The sequence below is a fragment of the Telopea speciosissima genome, unplaced genomic scaffold, assembly GCF_018873765.1.
Source record: "Telopea speciosissima isolate NSW1024214 ecotype Mountain lineage unplaced genomic scaffold, Tspe_v1 Tspe_v1.0030, whole genome shotgun sequence".
Taxonomy (NCBI): domain Eukaryota; kingdom Viridiplantae; phylum Streptophyta; class Magnoliopsida; order Proteales; family Proteaceae; genus Telopea; species Telopea speciosissima.
Genome location: NW_025317366.1, coordinates 145,487 through 155,000, shown reverse-complemented (window position 1 = coordinate 155,000; position 9,514 = coordinate 145,487). Strand labels below are relative to the sequence as shown.

The 9,514-nt window shown below is 44.4% G+C and overlaps 1 pseudogene; it reads left to right on the top strand.

Annotated features, from left to right (window-relative positions):
• Positions 1 to 56: 56 nt before the first annotated feature.
• Positions 57 to 223, top strand: LOC122647352 (annotated as a pseudogene).
• The last annotated feature ends 9,291 nt before the right edge of the window (positions 224 to 9,514 follow it).

Genomic DNA, 9,514 nt, shown 5'->3' with positions numbered 1-9,514 from the left:
CGTGCCATCGTACCTTTAGTGTGATGTGTATTGTCTTGAATCTGAATCTCACGAACGACTCTCAGCAATGGATATCTTGGCTCTTGCATCGATGAAGAACGTAGTGAAATGCGATACTTGGTGTGAATGGTAGAATCCTGTGGACCATCGAGTCTTTGAACGCAAGGCTGCCCAGCATGGCTGCGACGTTTGTTGCTTAAATGGGGGAGCTCAATGAGTGCCTACAAGGTGCATAACCAAAAGGAGGAGTTTACCACCTTCAAAGCTCAATTGTAGGAAGCATTGGCAAGGTGGATGAAGTGCAAATTGGGCCAATACCTCACGTGAGGTGCCTAGGTTGGAGGTACCAAGGCCCAAGGCGTTCGACGGATGTACTTTGAGGTAAATGGAGAGGTACTTTGAGGCGATGACACTCGAGGATGAATCTATACAACATCTCTATGGTGGCATAGAAGGCATGCAGATATTGAAAAAGGTATGTGCACCATAGTGACTTGGGATAGTTTAAAGAAGGAGAAGGAACTTAAAAGGCAATTCTGTCCCGACAATGCGAAGAATTCACCACACTTGCACTCCATGTCCTGAGTATGCCAGATGAGGAATTATTGTTCAACTTCATGGATGGTCTCCAAAACTAGGATGTGTAAGAACTGCAATGCCGAGGCCATAACAGCGGCGGAGTCAGTGGTGGAATTTAGGAGGGAAGATAACACCAAGGCCAAGAAAGGTAGCAATGGAGGAAATGGTGGGGGAGAGAAGGGTCTCAAGAAATACCCTCCCAATGAAGGAAATAGCAAAACCCCTGCAAGCAAGGAGGATAAGTCCAAGTAGCACAAGAAGGACAAGTTCACTTTAAAAGACAAGCACACATTGGGCTAGGGAGTGCCCCAAGAGGAAATGCCCTACTTAGGGTGAAGAAGAAGCACACATGGGGTCCCTACAACAATTGGGTGCCATCAAGGCCAAGGCGACGGAGGTCAAGACACAGGCGCTACACACAACTTTGTTGTCTCGACGGAGGAGGCGAAGAAGCTTGGACTAAGGGTGTCCAAAGAGGGAGGATGGTTGAAGGCGGTTAACTCCCAAGCTCGTCCCATTGAGGGGTCGGGTCATCGAGATGCGAATAGGGACGTGGAGAGGCACCGTGGATCTATCAGTGGTGCCCATGGATGACTAAGTGGTGCTTGGCATGGATTTCCTTAGAAGGTGCTCCATGTATGGTCCCAACGGTGTCAGGGACCAAGGAGAGTGGTAATAAGCTCTTGACAGTGATGCGACTCGAGGAAGAAGGAAAGAAGCTCAAAGACTCCACTTTTGGCGTATCGTCTGGAGCTAAGGAAGACGGCCTTGTAGATACGGAAGTAAAGCCCCTCGTATCATCTGGAGCTAAGGAAGACGGCCTTGTTGATACGGAAGCAAGGCCCCTTATATCATCTGGAGCTAAGGAAGACAGCCTTGTAGACGGCCTTGTAGATATGGAAGCAAGGCCCCTTGATGGATGCAAGGACATTAGGCCATTAGGGATGCACAAACAATCTCCACCTAAAGGGGAGGTGGTTGTGGCTCGGTTTTGCAAGAAGGTTACGACGTGGGCGTCACCAACTTAGGCGGAGAGTGTCATGGCCCGCCCAACAAAGGCCCACGGGCTACGATGGACTTGAACATTGGGCTACGATGAAGTTCATGGCCTAGAACTCTTTACACTAGAAGGGAGTGTAGATATGTTCTAGAAAATCATTTAGAGAAGTCTTGTAAATAGCCAAGGAATGAGGAGAATTTTAGAGTTCTCCAAGTAGCTAGAATCCGGTTCTAGTCTCTTAGGCTAGAAATTTCCTAACTATTGGATAGATGACACTTGTAAATATCTTAGGTATTCGTTGGGTTCTTGGTTGCCTGTAAGAGTTGGTCTCATTTTACAGTTATCCAACAACCCAAAAACCCAACAACCAATCAAGCAAGTGAGATATCAAGCATTGTAATCCAAGCTTTTGAGCAATATAAATTCTATTCATTCAAACTTTCTTCTGTTCTCTAAGCTCTCTTACTAGAGTTATCGAAAGGTTGACTTGGTCCTAGCGTGGGTGCTAAATACTGGAGCGGTTGCTTCGAGAAGTTTAAGTCTGTGACATACAAGCAGTCTTTGAAACCAAGCATCTTATTTTCGAGTAAGGTGTTAAGGAAATATAATTAAAAAAAATTTAATACAATGTCCCTTTTCCAAATTTAATAGAATGTCCCTTATCCATCCATCATTCACATGGTGCAAAATAGAGCCTTAAGAAGAAGTTAAATTATCCTAGGATACCTCATCTCTATTTTTTGAAATGTGATCCCAAGCCCAAGCAATGCCGAGGAAATCTGTACTCTATATGGGGAGAGGTGGTGGTCAGGGAGTGAACTTCGGAGCTGAGATATATGGGTGGGAAGAATCCTCTATCCGTGGGGTTTAGACGTTTAGTCCATAAGGAATAGAGAGAAATATTGGCAAGGCAAAATAGGAAAAAAAATTAGTTACAAACTTGCAACAATTTGTGAATTGGATTTATTCCTACCCATTAATGCCAACTCATCATCATCATCATCATCATCATTTTCTAAATAAGGTTTGTTATTGTAAAATGCCAAAAAATGGGATTTCAAAATCATACGTTGAAGTTTTAATATACATACTAATACTAAATAAGTTTAATGGGCAGTGCTCATTTATAACTTATTACATTGGAGAACAAAAACTAAATAAGTTATAATGGGCTTACGTATTACATCGTTCGCAAAATGGAATAAAAGATGATTGAAGGGAGACTTGAACTCTTGACATCACATTTGAGAACAAAAACTTAGACCATCACAACAAACATTTGATAACATCCTATTATGTATTAACTAAACTACTTATCATAAAGCATGTGTCACAAAATTTGGTTTTCCTCAATTCTAATGTTTGTTATTGAAGTAGGTGGGTTGTAGGTTTCTTAACCATATTTTATTGTCCCAATGTATGGATATCCAATGAGTAATGAAAGAATATTTATTGAAAACCCCTTCCAGCAAAGTTTAAAAATAGGATTTGAGGCACAAAAAGAGGTTTTTTGGCGAATTGGGTTGGGTTGCATTGCGTTCCTTCCGACGACCTACCCCAAATAAAAAAAAAGAGCATCCAAATCCGACATCCGAGCGAAAAGTTATGGCCTCCAGAAGTTTTCACAACTGAAATATTTTTTATTTTATAATTCGGGCCAGATATGCAACTGGGGCCAATTCCATCTCGTAGATCTTGGAAAGACACCTCAAAACCAATGGTCACACGACCCAAACTGACCAAAGATCACAAAGTTATGCCCTCCGGAAGTTGGCGATAAATTTACCGACTTCTTGGACATCTTGGACATATGATCGGATGGTCTACTTCCGGCTATAATTTGTGGGGCTTCAAATGGAAACTGAGGCCAAAATTTTTTAGGCAAATGCAGGGCTCTGAGTTGTATTAAGCAAGGAAAAAAAAAAAAGAGGACATTTGGATCTATAGTGGCTCAGATAACCCATTCCAAAGTTAGGTATTTGACCACATGCTTACACATTGCATGTTCAAATATTAGCTACTATGCCAGAACCGCAATGTAACACATTGGATGACAATTACTATATACATGAAACATAATGTTACGCATTGGATTATAACTTCTATAATTGTCAGTATCAAAGATGCTCTGTGTGTATGATCTCACCTACACCTACACTACTACACTACTACTCTACTATACTACACTACTACACCTACACTCTTAAACTACTACACTACTACACTACTACACTACTACACCTACACCTACACCTACACCTACACTACTACACCTACACTACACCACCTACACCACCTCTACCTACACCTACACTCCTACACCTACACTACTACACCTACACCACCTACACCTACACTACTACAGTACTACACCCTACACCTACACTACAACCCTACACCTACACCTACACTACTACACCTATCCCGATACCATGATGATATCATATTCTTGACAGATACAGTTCGATCCTTTAACCTCTCTTGTTCTTCTCCTAACTAACCACATGTCTGTCTCTAACTGTCTTTATAATAGATTGTAACTAACTCCTACCAAACTGTTTTTTTTTTTTTTTTTTATCAAAATGGTTTTCACTAATGATATTTTTTTTTTAAATAGGCCATAATGAAAATGAAAATGAAAATGACACCAAAGAGAGCCTAAAAGGAATGACCTGTCCTCCAAGTACCGAATGGAATGACCTGTCCTTCAAGTACTGAATGGTATGTGACCTGACTTGTTGTTTTCTATTGGTTTCTTTAAGACTCAAATCACACATTAATGGTAACCTTTGCAAGTGCCCTGGTGCACTCTTCTCTGTAGATTTGTTGTTTTTGTTATCATTATCACCTTATTAGTTGTCCCAATTGGCTTAATTGGTAGTTATGTGAAAACAGTCATCGTCTCCCCCAAGAGGAGGATGCACGACTATCTATGCACGACTCTCATGGATCTAGATCCAACACTTGATGAGCATACATGTCTATCTACCCAGACTCTCCCTCCCAAGAGGAGGAGATCTACTACGTGATGGACTATCCTATCTGGACTCTCTCTACACCGCCATATTCAGCTATAAATAGTCAGGTATTCTACCCCATTGACCCATGTTGAATTCCAATAATTCATCTATTGCTGAGAGAGATCTAACTTAGGCATCAGAGAGTCCTAGGCTAGAACCACACCAGTTCTCCCTTGTCCCTGACGTCATTTTGTAGGTTGCGGCACTCGAAGGACCTATCGACGATTTTAGATTGGCGTCGTCTGTGGGAACGACTACCCAACATATCTACTACCTCGCTTCCACCTCGCTTCCTCAAGTATTCAGTGGCGCCATGGGGCAAGAAGGCCGCTCCCTCCACCAATGCTGCGAGGGAGAGGAATGACACGCCACTACCGGAGACCTAATAATCATGAATTCTAAGAGATTGAGAACCCGGAGAACACGGTGGAAGGGCAGCCATGCCAGAAAATTTAGACCCGGACATTCAACTGCAAGTACTTTGCATCATTTTCTCCCGCACTCGCCCAGGGCACCGAGAATGACGGGAAGACCCCAACGAAGGTCGTGTTGCTAGAGAGGGAAAGAGATCTACCATAGTCCCGCCATAGTCCTCGGCGCGCTTAAGCACCGAAAAGAGCAACAAATAGGTCCCTATGGATCTAACTTCTATGGGCAAGAAGGGTGATCACCGAGCACCCGAAACCAAAGTAGAGGAGATTATGAGAGTTGGCCGAATAGGTTAAAGGATTGAAGAGGTAGACGACCCTGGATGCCTACTCACTAGTCGTACGAAATCCCTACCCTTTGTAAATCAGGATTGTGCCACTTTCGACTGGGTTCAAGCCACCTCCCTTCAACAGATATAATTGGACCACTGATCGAACAGATCACATCAATGACAGACGAAAGTCATCTCCTGCCGAGCCTTCCCTTCATCCCTTAACATAGTTCTAATGGTTGTCGGCGAACTCCATCACAAGCTTCGTCCCCTTTGTCACATGCTTTCAGAGCAACATGAAACACAAGAAGATGACAGTTAACCTCCTGGGCGTGAAAAAAAAGCTCGATGAGTCGATCTGAGCAATCATTTTCTTGGATATGAAGGATCTAGATGAGCAAGGACTTAGCCCGAAAACCGACTAAGAACATGGCTGAGCAATTCTACTTCAGGCTCGTAAAGCGAACGAAGGAAAGAACGAGAGGAAAAGATCGGCAGGTGATGATCTCAAGGAAGAAAACCAAGGCCAACCACTGACCCGAGAAGATGGACCGAGCCCGAAGTCACGACTACGGTCCTTTAAATACGTCGTGGAAGGCTGCTACTAGCTGAAAAGAGAAATTAAAGAGCGGGACATCTGAACATTGTGACCGAAAGAAGGCCGAGCCAAAAAGAAAGATGATGGCCAACGCCAAACACGATGACCGACCCAAAAAGAAAGGTGATGGATCGGGGAAGCGACGACAAAGGGGCGAATACACAATCCTTGGAAGGACCCGGGCAAGAATCCACAACGAAGACGAAGCTAGGTTCATCGCGGTTGCTGAGATGCCAAGCAAGAGGGCGAAGCTTGAGGCAACAATCTCTTTCACCGAGGCCGACCTAAAAGGTATAAGCTTGCCTCTTGATGATGCTTTGATGATGCAGTTGGAGATTGCGAAGAGACCCATTCACCTAGCATTGAAAGATACGGGGACATAGGTGGACTTGATGTCACTCGATGTATACCGACAATTCGATTTCGGCGATGATGTGCTCAAACCAAAGGGAACCTCCATACACGGATTCTCGGGAGCCTCAGCCATGATCAAGGGGTCAATCGAACTACTGGAACGCTTGGACAAGCACTGTGTCAAGCGACAATCAAAGTCAAGTTCATGGTGGTGTGATCGGTGGTGGTCTTCAATGCCATACTCCGTCGCCCATCACTCACCGCCCACCGCCCTCCAAGCCATCATTTTGTCGATGCATCTGAAGATGAAGTTCCTTGCGAAGAATGGGATCAGAGAAATCCAAGGCATCCATGTGTCTCGAGAGTCTCCCTAAGGATCAATGAGATGAGCTCACCGAGAGGTGTGGGAACCCTGTAGAAGACCTCATCCCATTTTCCCAAGCCGAGCATCGACTCCACATTGATTCGACCTGAAAGTCGGTCCAACAAAAGAGAAGGAATTGTGCCCTCGATCGATAGACCGCGATCAAAGAAGACGTGGAAAATCACCGGTGGTCAGGCTTCATCCGAGAAGAACGATTCTCGACTTGGCTGGCGAATGTCGTCATGGTTCTCAAGCCCAACAGGAAGTGGAGAATGTGCGTCGACTACACCAATCTCAACAAGGTGTACCCAAAAGATGAGCACCCGCTACCTCGGATTGACCTATTGATAGATGCCACCGCCGGGCATGAAATGCTGAGCTTCATGGATGCATACTCGAGATATAATCAGATCCTAATGCATGAAGAGGATGAGACCTACATGGCCTTCCGAACCGATCAAAAAACTTTTTCTACAAAGTCATGCCATGTTAGTCAAGAGCTTCGGAGTACTGAGGAAGAACAGAATGAAGCTGAACCCCACAAAATATGCTTTTGGTGTGACTTCAAAAAAATTCCTTGGCTTCATGGTCTCCATCTAAGGCATTGAAGCCAACCCAGCGATAAGCCCTTCGAAGATGATCCGAGAAGTACAGAGGCTAAATGGAAGAAGAGCGGCGCTAGTATAATTCATGTCAAGATCGGGTGAAAAATTCCTAACTTTGAAGAATATTCGGAGTCCAAATGATTTCGTATAGACAGATGAATGCCAACAAGCTGTCGAGGAATCGGATAAGTACTTGGAAAATCCTCCTCTCCTCTCCCGACCCGAGGCCAAAGAAGAGCTCCAAATCTACCTAGCCTCAACCCCAGTTCGGTGGCGGTCAGTGCGGTGTTGTTGAAGGAAGAAGGCAGGGCACAAAAGCTCATATAATACATCAGCCATGCTCTCATTGATGCTGAGACGAGGTATTCCAAATTTAAAAAGGTAGCATTCGCGCTGAGAGGGGAGCTGAGTGAGTATGACATCAACTACCGTCAGCGATAAAGGGGTAAGCTTTAGCCGACTTCGTTGCTGAGTGTACTATCCCTCACCCCAAAGTTCAAGGAGACGAACCACCAGAAGAGGCTGAGGTCACCGTCAAGGCCGAGCAGTCATGGATCATAAACATAGATGGTGGTCAGCAAAGCCATTGGAATCACTCGACTAAAGGCATGGAGTGACTCATAGCTCGTGGTCAACCAGGTCAGTGGAGAGTACGAAGCCAACAACAAAAGAATGATGGCCTACTTACTTGGGCCGAGCCCGAGGACTGATCGCTCTGAACTCCAGCACTTTGATTTGCACTATGGATAGTTCACGGCAAGTAATCCAAAGTACAATTCTAGTCCATTATTAAGGTCATTTGTTTGTCTATTATCCTTGAGAATTCCTCAGAATATCGGGGCATAAGTAGAACCCTAGACTGCCGCGACTGAGCAGGGTATCTTGCTCCATTTTTTAACACTTGATAGCAATGGTGGTTGAGACCAGAGCGAGTCAATGCAACAAAGATAGCAATATTGAAGAGTCTGATGGTGGAAATGCTGATCAGCTAGTCGCGCAAGGTGAACAATAGTTGGATGCTGCTGTACCCCCTTTAGTGGCTGCGCTGTTACAAGGGCAGGCCCGCACAACTACTGAAACACAAGGGTGCCTGCAATCGGGGATAGAGGAGATAAAAGCCATCGTGGCTTCCATGGCTCAGGCTTACCCAGGCCCTTTTTGAAGAGTTGGTTATGATGTTTCTGGCCCAACAGCGGTCGCCTTAGGTTGCCCAACTTCGTATCGATCAGACCCCGACCGTTCAAGTTAGCAGCACGATAGGGACATGAGCCGGTATGCCAATGGCTTAGGGAGTCTACCCCCGTATTTTCAGCTAGGTAGGTAGTTCATCCAGCCAGTCAGCATGACCAATCTTCCAAGATTCCCCGAAAAGGCCCAGACCTAGACCCCTTGGAACTAGCCTGGCCCAGCCCAAGACCTAGCCAAAATAGCCCAAATCATCCCTATCGACACTAGAACCTATATATATATATATATATATATATATATATATATATATATATATATATATATATATATATATATATATTTATATATAAATATATGTGTGTGTGTGTGTGTATATGTGTATGTATGTATGTATGTATGTATGTATGTATAAATGTAGGTAAACAAACCCAAACAATGCCCAAACCCATTCACCAAAGACTCGTGTATTGATCGGGGTGTTTGAAAGAAGTCACTTTGGTACATGTTCCCCCGTACAAGTTAGACTGCCTAGGGATGCATGAACAAGGTATTAAAGAGTATAGGTGCCGCAAAGAATCCCCACAAGCTGCCACTCAGGACAACATAAAAACCTCGAACGGATTGTCAAACGGAGGCACACATAGTGGGTCCGTTGTTGAATCCGTTCTCAGTAATGAAAAACCCGAGAGGAAAGGGTTAAAATGGGCTGAACGGATTCTCAAATGGAGGCAGGACCCTGGGTCCGTTGGTGAATTTGTTCAAGCCAAAAATTCAAGTTTTAATCTTTAAAATGCTGAACAGATTCTCGAATGCAGGTTGTTGGTGAATCCGTTCAGGGTAAAACCCAAATTTTGAAGATCTTAACATTCCCAAAGACGCTTACAAAGTTAAAGCCACATGGAAAACTGACAACGAACAATGATGGTGGAGGAATGGGTACCTCCCTGCCCTGACAGATGAATGACCATCCTGGCATCGAAAAGAAAGCATTTGGCACCTTATGCGAACATGAAGGCACTGAAGATGATCTAGCCCCGGTCTCACTAGCCTGGAAGGGTGTCGTCCTAGGAGTGGAATCGAATGAAGTGGCCTTGCAAGTTGAAGTG